The 14,450-nt window shown below is 40.0% G+C and overlaps 1 protein-coding gene across 1 annotated transcript in view; it reads left to right on the top strand.

Moving 5' to 3' along the window:
• LOC115151836 (kelch-like protein 25) overlaps positions 1 to 13,173 on the top strand; it is a 57,803-nt gene extending 44,630 nt beyond the window's left edge. The window contains exon 3 of the mRNA XM_029696109.1: positions 11,206 to 13,173. The gene's annotated coding sequence lies outside the window, so the exon portion shown is untranslated. The remainder of the gene's footprint in view (positions 1 to 11,205) is intronic.
• Positions 13,174 to 14,450: the final 1,277 nt, after the last annotated feature.

Genomic DNA, 14,450 nt, shown 5'->3' with positions numbered 1-14,450 from the left:
TTAATTTCTTTTAACTAGGGAAAATGTGTCACTTCTCTTGCAAACAGAGTCAGGGTATATGCAGCAGTTTGGGCCGCCTGGCTCGTTGTGAACTGTGAAGACTATTTATTCCTAACAAAGACAGCCGACTTCGCCAAACGGGGGATGATTTAACAAAAGCGCATTTGTGAAAAAAGCACAATCGTTGCACGACTGTACCTAACCATAAACATCAATGCCTTTCTTAAAATCAATACACAGAAGTATATATTTTTAAACCTGCATATTTAGCTAAAAGAAATCCAGGTTAGCAGGCAATATTAACCAGGTGAAATTGTGTCATTTTGTGTTCATTGCACGCAGAGTCAGGGTATACGCAACAGTTTGGGCCGCCTGGCTCGTTGCGAACTAATTTGCCCGAATTTTACGTAATTATGACATAACATTGAAGGTTGTGCAATGTAACAGGAATATTTAGACTTAGGGATGCCACCCGTTACATGAAATACAGAACGGTTCCGTATTTCACTAACAGGAAAAACGTTTTGTTTTCGAGATGATAGTTTCCGGATTCGACCATATTAATGACCTAAGGCTCGTATTTCTGTGTGTTATTATGTTATAATTAAGTCTATGATTTGATAGAGCAGTCTGACTGAGCGATGGTAGGCACCAGCAGGCTCGTAAGCATTGATTGAAACAGCACTTTCGTGTGTTTGACAGCAGCCCTTCGCAATGCATTGCGCTGCTTATGACTTCAAGCCTGTCAACTCCCAAGATTAGGCTGGTGTAACCGATGTGAAATGGCTAGCTAGTTGGCCGGGTGCGCGCTAATAGCCTTTCAAACGTCACTCGCTCTGAGACTTGGAGTAGTTTTTCCCCTTGCTCTACATGGGTAACGCTGCTTTGAGGGTGGCTGTTGTCGATGTGTTCCTGGTTCGAGCCCAGGTAGGAGCGAGGAGAGGGACGGAAGCTATACTGTTACACTGGCAGTACTAAAGTGCCTATAAGAACATCCAATAGTCAAAGGTATATGAAATACAAATTGTATAGAGAGAAATAGTCCTATAATTCCTATAATAACTACAACCTAAAACTTCTTACCTGGGAAAATTGAAGACTCATGTTAAAAGGAGCCACCAGCTTTCATATGTTCCCATGTTCTGAGCAAGGCACTTAAACGTTATCTTTCTTACATGGCACATATTGCACTTTTACTTTCTTCTCCAACACTTTGTTTTTGCATTATTTAAACCAAATTGAACATGTTTCATTATTTATTTGAGGCTAAATTGATTTTATTGATGTATTATATTAAGTTAAAATAAGTGTTCATTCAGTATTGTTGTAATTGTCATTATTACAAATAAAAAAAATCAGGCCGATTAATTGGCAGCAGCTTTTTTGGTCCTCCAATAATCGGTATCGGTATCGGCATTGAAAAATCATAATCGGTCGACCTCTACTGTATATAGATTTTTCTATTGTGTTATTGACAGTACGTTTGTTTATCCCATGTGTAACTCTGTGTTGTTTGTGTCGCACTGCTTTGCTTTATCTTGGCCATGTCGCAGTTGTAGATTAGAACTTGTTCTCAACTGGCCTACCTGGTTAATAAAGGTGAAATAAAAATAAAATAAAAAATAATCTCAAATTTGGACTCATCAGACCAAGGACAGATTTCCACCAGTCTAGTGTCCATTGCTTGTGTTTCTTGACCCAAGCAAGTCCCTTCTTATTATTGGTGCCCTTTAGTAATAGTTTCTTTGCAGCAATTCGACCATGAAGGCCTGATTCCTGCAGTCTCATCTAAACAGTTGATGTTGAGATGTCTGTTACTTGAACTTTGAAGCTTGTATTTGGGCTGCAATTTCTGAGGCTGGTAACTCTAACTTACTCTGGGTCTTCCTTTCCTGTGGCGGTCCTCATGAGAGACAGTTTTTCATAGCACATGTTGGTTTTTGCGACTGCACTTGAAGAAACCTTCCGCATTGACTGACCTTCATGTCTTAAAGTAATGATGGACTGTTGTTTCTCTTTGCTTATTTGAGCTGTTCTTGCCATAATATGGACTTGGTATTTTACCAAATAGGGCCATCTTCTGTACATGATCCCTACCTTGACACAACACAACTGATTGGCTCAAACGCATTCAGAAGGAAAGAAATTCCACAAATTAACTTTTAACAAGGCACACCTGTAATTGAAATGCATTCCAGGTGACTTCCTCATGAAGCTGGTTGAGAGAATGCCAAGACGGTGCAAAGCGGTCATCAAGGCAAAGGGTGGCTACTTTTGAAGAATCTCAAATAAAATATTTTGATTTGTTGTACACTTTTTTGGTTACTACATGATTCCATGTGTTCTTTCATAGTTTCGATGTCTTCACTATTATTTTACAATGTAGAAAATAGTAAAAATAAAGAAAACCCTTGAATGAGTATGTGTGTCCAAACCTTTGACCACACATTGGCAGAATAAATTTAACCACAGATTTTGTTTCATCACAAAACCAGTCTTCAAAGCGTATTGCATGTAACAAACAGTTACATGACCTACAGCATGGTCAAGCAAGTACATTCTTCCGACATTTTCGGACTACTAAACAATTATTGATTTAGAACCACGGAATTACTGCAAGTAGCAAAAGCAGGAGCTGCCTCCACTATTCCAACAACATTTCAACATCAAATCACCTATGCTAAGTCTTATTCAGTGACAAGTAAAATATACCAAAAACTATTTAGTACAATCAACGTAAGATAAATATGTGTCTGTCCATGGTTCTGATGTGTGTGTGCATGAACACAAGTAGAACAAAAACATGTTGACGAAATGGTCTATGACTGTCATATGGTATACGCTTTTTGTTTTTTTGGCCTAGGCTACCTGGCTAAAATGCTTGCTTGCTATCCTAACTTCCTTTCATGGGCACGTTTGGTATTTTGACGTGATGCGATTGGTGTGAAGACAAATCCAAACTGGTTTCCCATTAGACTTTTGTTTTTGGTGCGCCAGGACCATTCATAGTTGAGCTCTCTCAGTTTAGCTCAATGCTGATTGGCTATTATTTTATACTTTTTTTATCAAGGGAGAGAAATGCTTGCTGGCGTGACTTGCATTCAGTGCTAAGTGCGCAAAAAATGTCACTCTTTTTGACCGGACAGCATCAGATAGGTGGCCTACACATACTGAGACAGAGGGGCACTGTTTCGCTTGCTTGGATGCTTTCGCCGGTGAGACGTTCAGCTGAAAGAAAATTGTGAAACAGACAAAATATTATTTATTTATTTTTGGTCAATTTCTTGGGTGAACCTGGCTTTCTTTGGCATCCATGTCACTGATTTCTCGAGGTAGGAATATCACAAAAATAGGATCAATGTCTCATTACAGAGAAGATATTGAAATCTGACATGTATAATGGATATTTTTGCGATCTTAAAGTAATCATACTATTAACTTGCAGAGTAGTGGGAGTGGCTTCATCACAATGCTACCTCATACCAGGTTTATTTCTGCCTGCGTGAACGGGAAGAGTCTGTGAAACACATGAAAACATGAAATTATCCTGGGAATCGATAGAACATCACTCAGATATGCTCAGAAAATGATATAGCATTCCAAATGGTTGAATCTTTCTTTTACTGCCTTTGCCATCTCAAAGGGAAATGATTAGCATTCAGTTGGAGTGCAGTATGTCAAGGTTATGTGGAGAGAATTAACGATGCTTAGCTCGGAAAGTCGTGTCAATTGAAATAAATTAATTAGGCCCTAATCTATGGATTTCACATGATTGGGGACACAGTTAAGCAACTGTTGTTCACAGATACCTTAAAAAAAGGTAGGGACGTGGATAAGAAAACCAGTCAGTATCTGGTGTGACTACCATTTGCCTCATACAGCGCAATCTGGTGTGACTACCATTTGCCTCGTACAGCGCGACACATCTTGACACAGAGTTGATCAGGCTGTTGATTGTGGCCTGTGGAATGTTGTCCCACTCCTCTGCAATGGCTAGGCGAAGTTTGCTGGATATTGGCGGGAACTGGATCACGCTGTCATACACATTGATCGAGAGCATCCCAAACATGCTCAATGGGTGACATGTCTGGTAACTATTCAGGCCTTCGAAGAACTGGGACATTTTCAGCTTCCAGGAATTGTGTACAGATCCTTACAGCATGGATTCATGAATTATGCTAAAACATGAGGTGATGGCGGCAGATGAATGGCATGACAACGGGCCTCCGCATCGCGTCACGGTATCTCTGCGTTCAAATTGCCATCGATAAAATGCAATTGTGTTTGTTGTCCGTAGCTTATGCTTGCCGGTTGGACGTACTGCCAAATTCTCTAAAATTACGTTGGAGGCGGCCTATGGTAGAAAAATGAACATTCAATTATTTGACAACAGCTCTGGTAGACATTCCTGCAGTCAGCATGCTAACTGCACACCCCTCAAAACTTGAGACATCTGTGGCATTGTGTTGTGTGACACAACTGCACATTTTAGAGTGGCCTTTTATTGTCACAGCACAGCACAAGGTGCACCTGTGCTGTTTAATCAGCTTCTTCATATGCCACACCTGTCAAGTGGATAAATTATCTTGGCAAAGGAGGAATGCTCACAAACGGGGATGTAAACACATTTGTGCACAACATTTGATAGAAATAAGCTTTTTGTACGTATGGAAAATAATTTATTTCATCTCATGAAACATGGGACCAACTCTTGTGGTTTATATTTTTGTTCAGTGTAAGTCAAAACTGTAGCCAGGCCACCCAGGAAAATTCTATGTCGTCTTGGTAAGCAACCAAATTGTTTAAATTGAGATTTTGTGTCACTGGCCTACACACAATACCCCATAATATCAAAGTGGAATGTGAATTGTTATGGCAAGCCTAAAAAAGTTCAGGAGTAAATATTTGCTTTAACTTCTTTGGGCTAGTCGTGCCGCTAGCGGCACACCTTTACAACATCCGGTGAAATTGCGGAGCTCCCAATTCAAATTACAGAAATCGTAATATTAAACATTCATGAAACATTCATGAAAAGTGTCATACATCATTTAAAAGCTTATCTTCTTGTTTATCCAGCCGTGTTGTCAGATTTCAAAAAGACTTTACGGTGATAGCACACCATGTGAATATCTGAGGATAGCGCCCCGCATACAAAGCATTAAAAACATTTGCCAACCAAGCAGATGCATCGCGAAAGTCAGAAATAGCGATAAAATAAATCCCTTACCTTTGAAGATCTTCATCTTTTTGCAATCCCAAGGGTCCCAGTTACATAACAAATGGTCCTTTTGTTCGATAAAGTCCTTCTTTATATCCCAAAAAAGTAAGTTTATTTGGCGCGCTTCATTCAATAATCCACTTGTTTCCCCTCCTTCAAAATGCATACAAAATGAATCCCAAACGTTACCAATAAACGTGGTCCAAACATGTCAAACAACGTTCCTAATCAATCTTTAGGTACCCTATGTAAATAAACGATACAATTGAAGACAGAGAATTGTATATTCAATACCGGAGATAAATAACCAAATGCGCTCCCTCACCAGAGCACGCCACAAGCATTTTCCAACCAAGCAGATGCATCACGAAAGTCAGAAATAGCGATAAAATAAATCACTTACCTTTGAAGATCTTCATCTTTTTGCAATCCCAAGGGTCCCCGCTGTATCACAAATGGTCCTTTTGTTTGATAAATTCCTTCTTTACATCCCAAAAAAGTAAGTTTCAATGGCGCGCTTGACTCAGTAATCCACCGGTTTCCTTCGTTCAAAATACATACAAAATGAATCCCATAAATTACCAATAAACTTCTTCTAAACAAGTCAAACAACGTTCCTAATCAATCCTCATAGGTACCCTATTATGGAAATAAACGATACAATTTAAGACGTAGAATACTGGAGACCATTACCGAAGATAAATAACGAAGTTAAATAATGAGCGCACTCACCGGAACGCTCTACAAACACTACAGCCAAAATGGGAGCCACTTAGAAAAACTACAAATTCTAGCTCATTTTTCAAAATACAAGCCTGAAACTCGTTCTAAAGACTGTTGACATCTAGTGGAAGCCATAGGAACTGCAATCTGGGAGGACTTCCTTTTATATTCCCATTCCCAGCCATTGTAATCAGAGGTGAGCTGAATTTTTGAATTATCCTCAGGGTTTCGCCTGCCAAATCAGTTCTGTTATACCCACAGACAATATTTTAACAGTTTTAGAAATTTCAGAGTGTTGTCTATCCAATGCTACCAATTATATGCATATCCTAGCTTTACTTTGGCGCCTCATTCATCCAAACTTCCGAATACTGCCCCCTATCCCAAAAAAGTTAACAAGTCACATAATAAGTTGCATGTACTCACTCTGTGTACAGTAATGGTGTTTAACATGATATTTGAATGATTACCTCATCCACAGTTGAAGTCGAAAGGTTACATACACCTTAGCCAGATACATTTAAACACAATTCCTGACATTTAATCCAAGTAAAAATTCCCTGTTTTAGGTCAGTTAGGATCACCACTTTATTTTAAGAATGTGAAATGTCAGAATAATAGTAGAGAGAATTATTTATTTCAGCTTTTATTTCTTTCATCACATTCCCAGTGGGTCAGATGTTTACATACACTCAATTAGTATTTGGTAGCATTGCCTTTAAATTGTTTAACTTGGGTCAAATGTTTCGGGTAGCCTTCCACAAGCTTCCCACAATACGTTGGGAGAATGTTGGCCCATTCCTCCTGACAGAGCTGGTGTAACTGAGTCAGGTTTGTAGGCCTCCTTGCTTGCACACGCTTTTTCAGTTCTGCCCACAAATGTTCTATAGGATTGAGGTCAGGGCTTTGTGATGGCCACTCCAATACCTTGACTTTGTTGTCCTTAAGCCATTTTGCCACAACTTTGGAAGTATGCTTGGGGTCATTGTCCATTTGGAAGACCCATTTGCGACCAAGCTTTAACTTCCTGACTGATGTCTTGAGATGTTGCTTCAGTATATCCACATAATTGTCTTTCCTCATGAAGCCATCTATTTTGTGAAGTGCACCAGTCCCTCCAGCAGCAAAGCACTCCCACATGATGATGCTGCCACCCCCGTGCTTCATGGTTGGGATGGTGTTCTTCGGCTTGCAAGCCTCCCCCTTTTTCCTCCTAACATAACAATGGTCATTATGGCCAAACAGTTCTTTTTTGTTTCATCAGACATTTCTTCTTTTTTGTTTCATCGGACATTTCTTCAGAAAGTACGAACTTTGTCCCCATGTGTAGTTGCAAACCGTAGTCTGGCTTTTTTATGGCAGTTTTGGAGCAGTGGCTTCTTCCTTGCTGAGCGGCCTTTCAGGTTATGTTGATATAGGACTCGTTTTACTGTGGATATAGATACTTTTGTACCTGTTTCCTCCAGCATCTTCACAATGTCCTTTGCTGTTGTTCTGGGGTTGATCTACACTTTTCGCACCAAAGTACGTTCATCTCTAGGAGACAGAACGCGTCTCCTTCCTGAGCGGTATGACTGCTGCGTGCTTCCATAGTGTTTATACTTGCGTACTATTGTTTGTACAGATGAATGTGGTACCTTCAGGCGTTTCGAAATTGCTCCCAAGGATGAACCAGACTTAGAGGTCTCCAATTTATTTTTTGAGGTCTTGGCTGATTTCTTTTGATTTTCCCATGATGTCAAGCAAAGAGGCACTGTGTTTGAAGGTAGGCCTTGAAATACATCCACAGGTACACCTCCTATTGACTCAAATGATGTCAATTAGTCTATCAGAAGCTTCTAAAGCCATGACATAATTTCCTGAAATTTTCCAAGCTGTTTAAAAGCACAGTCAACTTAGTGTATGTAAACGTTTGACCCACTGGAATTGTGATACAGTGAATTATAAGTGAAATAATCTGTTAACAATTGTTGGAAAAATTACTTGTGTCATGCACAAAGTAGATGTCCTAACCGACTTGCCAAAACTATAGTTTAACAAGAAATTTGTAGTGTGGTTGAAAAACGAGTTTTAATGACTCCAACCTAAGTGTATGTAAACTTCCGACTTCAACTGTATGTACCCCACACATACAATTATCTGTAGGGTTCCTCAGTCGAGCAGTGAATTTCAAACACAGATTCAACCACAAAGACCAGGGAGGTCTTCCAATGCCTCACAAAGGGCACCTAAAAATAATTATGCAGACATTGAATATCCCTTTTGAGCATGTTGAAGTTATTAATTACACCTTGGATGGTGGATCAATACACCCAGTCACTACAAAGATACAGGTGTCCTTCCTAACTCAGTTGCCGAAGAGGAAAGAAACCGCTCTGGGATTTCATCATGGGGCCAATGATGACTTTAAAACAGTTAGAGTATTATGGCTGTGATATGACAAAATGGAGGATGGATCAACAACATTGTAATTTCTAAACTAACCAAAATTACAGTGTGAAAAGGAAGCCTGTACAGAGTAAAACTATTCCAAAACATGCATCTTGTTTGCAATAAGGCACTAAAGTAAAAATTCAAAAAATGTGGCAAAGAAATTCACCCAAACTTTATGTTTGGGTAAAATCACTGAGTACAACTTTTCATATGTCCAAGCATGGTGGTGGCTTCATCATGTTATGGGTATGCTTGTCATCGGCAAGGTTGTTTTTTTTGTTTATTAAAAATAAACAATAGAGGTAAGCAGGCAAAATCCTAGAGGAAAACCTGGTTGTGTGCTTTCCAACAGACACTGGGAGACATTCACTTTTTATCAGGGCAATAACCTTAAACACAAGGCCAAATATACACTGGAGTTGCTTACCAAGATGAAATTGAATGTTACTGACTGGCCTAATTACAGTTTTGACTTAAATCGGCTTGAAAATCTATGGCAAGACTTAAATGGCTGTCTAACAATTTATAAACAACCAACTTGACAGAACTTGAAGAATGTTAAAAATAATATTGTACAATCCTGGTATGCAAAGCTCTTAGAGACTTACCCAGAAAGACCCACAGCTCTAATCGCTGCCAAAGGTAATTGTAACATGAATGGAGTCAGGGGTATTGAATGCTCATGTAAATTAGATATTTCTGTATTTCATTTTCAATAAATTTGCAAAAACAATTCAACTAGCATGTTTTCACTTTGTCATTATGGAGTATTGTTTGTAGATGGGTTAGAAAAAATATATATTTAATCAATTTTGAATTCAGATTGTTACAACAAAATGTAGAATAAGTCAAGAGGTATGAATACTCTCTGAAGGCACTGTACCTGTTTAATGTGAGCAGCCATTCTCACATTGTGTGGCTGTGTTTCTGTGGAGCTCACTGGCCCATTGTTCTCTGGGCTGCAGTTAATTCTGATTCCAGCGCTGATCATGCTCCATGTGCAGGATCATCTGCACAATATGTGGAATGCTGACAAAGGGGCTTGGTTGGTGGGTGGAGGAGTGAGCGAAAGAGGTTGCCTCAAAGCCAAAACCAGAAGAATGCAACAGCAGATGTACAAACTGTGTGAGCCTGTTTGACAGGAAAAGTAATGTGCCTCTTTCAATACGGTATACATCATTGGGGGGGGGGGGGGGGGGGGGGATTCACATGACGCGGATCTGCTTGTAAAAAATGCTTTGCACAACATGAATGTACAGTAATAATCTTGCACTTACACAATTCAGAACTAAAACAGAGCTGCACACCTTTCATTTTACCCCCTAAAGTCAATTGAAGCTCCACAGCTTCAAATGGTAACATAATTTTGAATATTGAATAGCTCCGTGTGTTTATGCTAGAGATTTAACATTTATCAGTGGCTCAATCCCCTCTTTCCGCCGTTGTAATGTTTCCACCCATTCCAAAACATTGGGCTTGTAAAGTGGACTTTTTTTACACATGAGAAGATCCAGCAAAGAAATTGGTCATGGTATTGTCTGTAAAACCCGAACCGTGTGAGCTACAAATATCAACAAGTGATACTCTCATGAGCATGAAGATGTCGGTTAATCTGCTCTACGATGCACACAAGCTTCAGGGGAGCCATCTGAAGGTAACCCAGGACCTGGCTGTAAAAATGGTGAAAAGTGCATATGGGGTAAAATGAGCCAAAAATAACGTGACCAAACCTGAGTTTTATTATATCTCTCGGATATAGGACAGACACTTCAAAACCTTGTTCCTTATTATTATTTTTTTTACTGTGTTTTGCCATTTATGAATTATTCAATGCGTTTCTATGGGCTCTAGCCGTAAAGGCTATATTCAATGTTAAAAAATGTTTTTGGTACCTACATAGGTCCTAAAAAATTCTAAATCAAATGGCTAAATGATACAGTTTATGACCAACTTATAACAATTCCATACGTTAGCTTAGTAGATATTGGGATCTAAGGACTTAAACCTACAGGGGTTTTAATTGCACATACAGAACTAACATCAACAACATGCATGCCAGTCATTCCTGGTTTATTTTACCTTTATTTAACTAGGCAAGTCAGTTAAGAACAAATTCTTATTTACAATGACGGTGTACCCTGGCCAAACCTGGGCCAATTGTGCACCGTCCTATGGGACTCCCTATCACGGCCAGATGTGATTCAGCCTGGATTTAAACCAGGGACTAATGACACCTCTAAACTGAGATGCAGTGCCTTAGACCGCTGCGCCACTCGGGAGCCCCGAGGGTTGATGAGAGATTAACTGCTTCTCCTAGTTTTTATGAGAAATATTACTGTGATGAAAATTCCAGATTACATAATCAAATAACATACAGCTCAGACACCCATGTAGACCCCACAATACATGCCACCAGGAATCTCTTCACAGTCCAAGTTCAAAACGAATTCATTCCAACACACAGTATTTATTATACAGAGCCATGATCTCCAATTACTCAAGCAAAATTACAATTAAAAATGTATAAAACATCTCATGGCACAATAGGGACTGAAATGATGCACACACTAACAGTCTACACATTCTTTAGTTGTATTGTTTGTATATCGTTGTATTTTAAATTTGTGTGACCGTTCTTGTCCATCAGTGTATATGTGGAAGAATAGCTGCTGCTTCGGCAAAATCTAATTGGGATCCGAATAAACCAATAACTTGTGTTGATGTCTTGAGTCTGTATTCCTCATTGGCGCTGTTTTGTCTGTTTCAGTGTTTTGCCTCTGAGACATGAGACTTTGGTTTCACTGTGTATCCATCCGCCTCTCTGTTCACAGATGTCACATGTTTCCGGCCATAGTGACTAGCAGAGGCTTGCTGGGGCTTCCCTGCTGTAGACCAACAAGATGTGTCCAGCGAGTGAAGGGTTTGGTTCCGCCAGGGTCGACCAGCTATAGCTGTTCCACCAAACACCCCCTCGGAGGTAAAGACTGTTCCAGATTATCTGAGGGGTGCGTGGTCCAATGGCAGAACACAAGGTCCTCCAAAAGGGATGCCATTCGCTGGATCTTCTCCCTCACAGCACAAGGAGACATCTACACCATGCTTCCTAACAGTCTTATTCATGACCATGGAGAGAAACAGACCCTTTATAGACAGACAACCGATTTGGGTATTATTTCTCAGTATTTCTAACTGAGGCCATTTTAAAAGTCTTATTATTTGAGGGATCCCCTATTTCATCATTCCAGCTTTGAACCCAGGCGATGTAGTCTTAAGGGGTGATTGATTTTTGTAAATGAAAATTAATAAACTACAGTAAGCTGGAACACTATCCCTTCCATCTTAAAATGTGGTGCTGTTTGTTGGCTCTTTGCTGTAGGCTCTCAGCACACACGGTTAATGAGCCTCAGCAGACACTCAGATCCAACAAGCAGCCCTACACTACATTGCAAGTCAACTCTTTAAAACAATGAGATACTGTATATCAAAGAAACACAATGTTAAAGTATAAGCAGTTGTACTGTATTTACTTCGTATCTATGAAACAATTCAGCCTGGGACTCCTGTCAACACCACAGCACAATTTGCAATTGTAGACCTCTTATCATTGAAGCATTTCTTGAAGGCATGAAACAATACCCATTACTCACTGGTCAAAAACTGGTTTAATCAAGTTTGTTTCCATGTCATTTCAACCCCAAAATTAAATGTGATTACATTGAAAACATGGAAAAGTGATTGGATTAGCAAAAAGTAATCAACGTAAGGGAATTATCTTTTTTTCACCCACCTTTTAACCTAAATCCAATGGACATGGTGACATTTATTGTTGATTTCACATTGAATTCACATTTGTTGACAACTCAACCAAATGTAAAATCAAAACTAGATGTTGAAATTGAATCTGTACCCAGTGGGTACATTGTGGTTGAGTTATACAACATTTGCACTTGGCACTATACATTTGATAATATGTGAATGAGGGTACTAAGCTTTGATACTGGGATTTTTGGGGGGTGAATTTGGTTTATTTCTGGAGTTTATTTGTGGAATGATAGCCGCCTAGAAGCTACAACCTTTTTCGGGATTTTTTTTAATGATAAAGACTCACTTTTAAACTACAGTTACTTTTCCGTGGGGGGTGCCTTCAAGGACTGTAATAAGGCCTCCTTGTGAACTGAATTCCTTGTGCCTAATACTGGTAGAAAGGTTTGTCATAAATTCACTCTGTTAAAGTGTTTGAATAAATGACTTTAATTCACATTTACTACTGGTTGGTTCCATAAGTACAGGGACGGGGGCTTAAATGAGTGCCTCGGCCTGCCGTCCTGATTTGTCACACCTCTAATGCAGACATTCCAGAGGGCTTTGAAGTAGACAAAATCATCTTATGATCGTAATTACAGTTAGATTAAGACCAGTGGGGATTTATTCCGGAATTTCATCCTTTTTCTGATGTGGTTAGTCTGATGAGAACGTTAATAGAAGAGGTAATGGGCACAGCTAAGCCAGCCAAGTAGTAGAAGTAGTCGAAGGAGGTGTCCACTTCACAACAATGCAAGAAATATGTTCTCTTGAAAGCTAAGATTCCTTATTTAATGCAAGGTTTTTTGGAAGCACAGTTCGGTCGATATTTTTTATTTTGCTATAGGATTCAAAACACTTACTCTTGCAGTATGCTGCATCAAATGACCCATTCTGTATTTTCACTTGTATATAGAATCCCTCCTTCATGAGCACCAATATAAAGACCCTAAAGCTAGCCCAGTGAAGGCAACAGTAACAATAAACCTCGCTCTGCTGAATATGTTGTCTGCCTGAATCAATTATTTAGAGTTTTATTTATAACTGTTTGCCTTGAAATCCTCTCTTTCCCGGGATACAAGGGTCTTATCCTGTAACGTTTGCTCTGCTACAGCGAGAAGCTATTAGAATGACCCATTAGGCTGGGAGTGACAGGTGTGGAAGCGGACCACAACAGCGATATTTCCAGCTCAGCTCCTGGCCCCTCTGGGAAAATAAATGCAAACTGTAGATTTCACAGCCTTTTTTTTAGCTGAAAGGAAAGTTTAAAAACAGAAGTATGGTCCCCGGCCACTTTTTAAGTAGTGTAAATGGGAATATTCGATCTAGATATTCACTCATCCTTATACAACCCACTCACCAATCTCTCAATCTGACACTCAGAGTGACAGTATGTCCACAAGGTTGTTGCAACTCTGTTTTTAGCTCATTACAGACACATTTACCCTCACCTCTAATCTGCCTGTGTGGCTGTCAGCCCAGAAGCTTTAGGAGGAGTTCCAAAGGCAGCCAATGAAGGGCACAGGCAGGCATCGCCAGGCAGCGTAGCAAGTCCTCTGGGCAGGTGGAAGGTGAGTCTTCTGCCAGGAGACGATCCCACCTGCCTCTCAGCCGTCTGGACAGACCACCTGCTGCCCTTCATCATCGCTGATATCCAATATCATCCAAGATCACCCTCCCTCCAACACATACTTTAATGCCCTTAGGTTTTTACAAGAGACTGCTATTATCACGTTCCTTTTCATTATGACCATTTAAGATGGTATGTGTACAAGGATGTGGGCTTGTCCTGCATGTTAGATTGGGATCAAATCAAATCAAATGTATTTATATAGCCCTTCGAATATCAGCTGAAATCTCAAAGTGCTGTACAGAAACCCAGCCTAAAACCCCAAACAGCAAGCAATGCATGTGAAAGAAGCACGGTGGCTAGGAAAAACTCCCTTGGAAAAACTCCCTAGAAAGGCCAAAAACCTAGGAAGAAACCTAGAGAGGAACCAGGCTATGAGGGGTGGCCAGTCCTCTTCTGGCTGTGCCGGGTGGATATTATAACAGAACATGGTCAAGATGTTAAAATGTTCATAAATGACCAGCATGGTCAAATAATAATAATCATTGTAGTTGTCGAGGGTGCAACAAGCACGTCCGGTGAACAGGTCAGGGTTCCGTAGCCGCAGGCAGAACAGTTGAAACTGGAGCAGCAGCATGGCCAGGTGGACTGGGGACAGCAAGGAGTCATCATGCCAGGTAGTCCCGAGGCATGGTCCTAGGGCTC

This window comes from Salmo trutta, chromosome 17 (assembly GCF_901001165.1).
Source record: "Salmo trutta chromosome 17, fSalTru1.1, whole genome shotgun sequence".
Classification (NCBI taxonomy): domain Eukaryota; kingdom Metazoa; phylum Chordata; class Actinopteri; order Salmoniformes; family Salmonidae; genus Salmo; species Salmo trutta.
Note: the sequence above shows the minus strand (reverse complement) of the source record. Positions and strands in the feature narration are given on the sequence as shown.